Source organism: Triticum dicoccoides, chromosome 3B (assembly GCF_002162155.2).
Source record: "Triticum dicoccoides isolate Atlit2015 ecotype Zavitan chromosome 3B, WEW_v2.0, whole genome shotgun sequence".
Classification (NCBI taxonomy): domain Eukaryota; kingdom Viridiplantae; phylum Streptophyta; class Magnoliopsida; order Poales; family Poaceae; genus Triticum; species Triticum dicoccoides.
In genome coordinates this window covers 594,947,373-594,950,815 of record NC_041385.1, presented here as the reverse complement: position 1 = coordinate 594,950,815, position 3,443 = coordinate 594,947,373, and positions in this window count along the sequence as shown.

Here is a 3,443-nt window from a genome sequence, read left to right as displayed (position 1 = left end):
ATCCCGATAGGAGCTGCACATATCTCGTTCTCAGGGCAACACCGGATGAGACAGGCTACGAGTAAAACCAGCCCTCGAGTTGCTCCGAGGTGGCCCTGCAGGCGGCTCGGTTCGGACCAACACTTAGACAAGCACTGGCCCGGGGGGGCTAAAATAAAGATGACCCTTGGGTTGGCCGACCCAAGGGAAAGGGTAGGTGGTGGTGAGGCAAATGGTAAAACCAAGGTTGGGCCTTGCTGGAGGAGTTTTATTCAAAGCGAACTGTCAAGGGGGTCCCATAAATCACCCGACCGCGTAAGGAACGCAAAATCCGGGAACATAACACCGGTATGACGGAAACTAGGGCGACAAGAGTGGAACAAAACACTAGGCAAAAGGCCGAGTCTTCCACCCTTTACCAAGTATATAGATGCATTTAATATAAGAGATATTGTGATATCCCAACCAAAATCCTGTTCACCATGGAGCAATCTTCAACTTCACCTGCAACTAGCAATGCTATAAGAGGGGCTGAGCAAAGCGGTAACATAGCCCATCAGTGGTTTGCATAGGAAAGGTGTCAAAGGTTAGAGGTTCATGGCAATTTGGGATGGCTTGATAAACAGGTGATAGGTAGCGCAGCATAGCGATAGAACGAATCAACTAGCATAGCAATGATAGTAGTGAGATCCAGGGTAGCGGTCATCTTGCCTGAAATCCCGCAAGGAAGAAGAACGAGTCCATGAAGAAGACGAACGGATGAAGCCGAACCAAGCATAGACGAACGAATCCTCACGATCACAACGAAACAGGAACTACCAAGAAGAAGCACACAACATAGTAAACACACCACACATGAACAAGACATGATGCACAACAGAGCATGATGCATGACAAAGCTACATGAAGCTACTCATGGCAACAGATGATGCAAACAAGAACAACACATCAAGACAAGTTTAAATGAGGCCGGGAACAACATATAACAATTCCGGTAAGTCCTCATATGCGTATTTCGAAATTGGTCCAGATCTGAATAAACCTTATGTTCAAGTTGTTAAACAGCAAGTTAAGATGCACAAAGATAATCTACACAAGATTCTAGTCAAGTTACATATAAAGTTCATTTAGTTCGGGGCTACGGCCTAGAAGATATGAGCAAAACAAGTTAAACATGGCATTGATGCAAAATGCACTCAAACATCAAGCAAACACCTCAAAACATGGATGCAACATGATAATATGAAACTACATGCAAAACTAAGCAAGTTTCATATAAAGCACACTCAAAACGGAGCAACGGTTCAACACACACACACTATACAAGTCATAGCAACAATCTGTCCAAAACAGCAACTAGGCATATTGCAAGCATCAAAACAACATGCTACAGGTTCTCAACATAAGAAAAAAAAGGCATGGGAATGATGTACAGGTAAAGCATTACAACACATGAACACTGAGCTATCTCCAGAAATCACTAGAACATGCTCAAACACACATGGTAAGATTGCAAGTTATAACAATTTCAGACTTTGCAGAAAATAACATTACGATGCAATGTTTGGAGCTATCAAACAACATGTTATAGGAACTTATAATGGCAAACAAAGGCATGGCATGATTCTACTCAAAGCATAGATCAAAAGACCCTTACTGACCATAAGCCAAAAAGGATCAGAAAATATGATGGCACCCACGTAAACATAGCAAGTTATATTACAGATTCATACATGGCAAGAACATAATTATGAAGGCATGTAGATGAGCTTGTGCAACTCACTACAGAGCATTAGATGGCATGGAAAGGCAACCAACAGTAAGAAGACATATTTGAAAAGCTAGGCATGTCAAGATCAAGGTCATAGGATGCATGGATCACTAGCAAAACACATGGGAACAAGTGAACTTAATGTAAACAGGCTGACAGCAACATTATGAAGCAACTTTGGAGCAAGATATGAACAAAGTACAGCAAGCTATAAATGCTACCAGGGGCATGGATGAATAGAGGATGACATGTAGATCAAAACATGTTTGAATAACATCTCCAGATTATGCATAGAATTATTAGTAGCAACATGTTTATATAGCATCACGAAATAACAGATTCAGCCTAGCAAAACAGCAACATCATGAACCCTACTTAACAAGCTCGATTCACTCACCACAAGTTATTGCATGGCAAGATAAGCATAGCGTCATCAAGAAGACATGTTTGTGGAACAAACCAAGTCAAGAACAAGTCCATAGCATGCAAGGATCAACTATAGCAAGCTTGGCCAAATTGAATAACATATAAACAATCCGCCAGGAAACATTTTTGAAGCAAATTTAGAGCACGAAAATGACATGCTAGACTACTCCATAATTACAACCAAGGGCATGAATGGATAGACAACAACCACATGTTCAAAACATCCTTACTGAAGTATCTCAAAATATGCATCGATCTCTCTGTAGCATCAAGTTTACATGGCATCAAAATAACAGCAGAACAGGGACTGAAATCAGCAACATCACGACGCCTAGTTTGCATGCTTGTGCTAGTCACCAAATTGGTCACAAAAATACATGGCATACGCCACTGTAAAGAAGACATGGCATAGTTCAAAACACATGAAGACATCAACCTCATAGGATGCACACATCAATCATGGCAAAAATGACAAAAGAGCTCGTTCTGATAACAGACAGCAGAAAACATCATGAAGCACTCTTACAACGATGATTCAGGCATCTATATAACCTCAAATGAATATGATGCAATGGAATGAAATGATGTACTCGTTGAGACGAACAATTTGACATATTACACGCACGAAACGGAGCTACGGATGCGGAGTTATGATGGCATAAACATGGCATGAAAATTACTCAAAACTGGGACTTAGTCTTATTTCAGGAAAACAATATGCGGGCGCAAGATTACTAAATATCGCGCGGGCGAGGGTTTAGCGGGCATCTCACCATGGGCTTCGGCCCAGGAAGGAGGGGAAGTAGTCTGTCGAGCTGGGCCAGGGTGATGCTGGGCTGGGCCGACGCGGGGTCAACGCGAGCGGGCGGCGCTCGAGCGGGACGAGGCCGAGGAGGTCCCAGGCGGCGGCGGCTCACCGGAGGGCGCTGGGGTCGCCGGATCTGGCCGCCCTCGGCCGGATCTGGGCGGCGGCGGGCCCTGCCCGTGCGGGGACGGGGAGAGCCAGGCGGGGCACCGGCGGAGGCGGGGAGACACGGCGGCACCGGCGAGCGCAGCGCAGGCGGCAGAGGTCGCCGGCGGGGCTACCAGAGATGGCGATGCTCAGCGCGGGGAGGCGGAAACGGCGGCGGCGGAGGTACTGGAGGCGCGCCACGGCCGCGCGGCCGGGAGCCCGCGGGCGAGCGGCGGCGGGGGAGACGGGCCCTGTTCGGCCCGGGGCGGGCCGGATCTGGGCCCCGGGTGGCCGGCGCGGTGGGAGGCGAGAGGA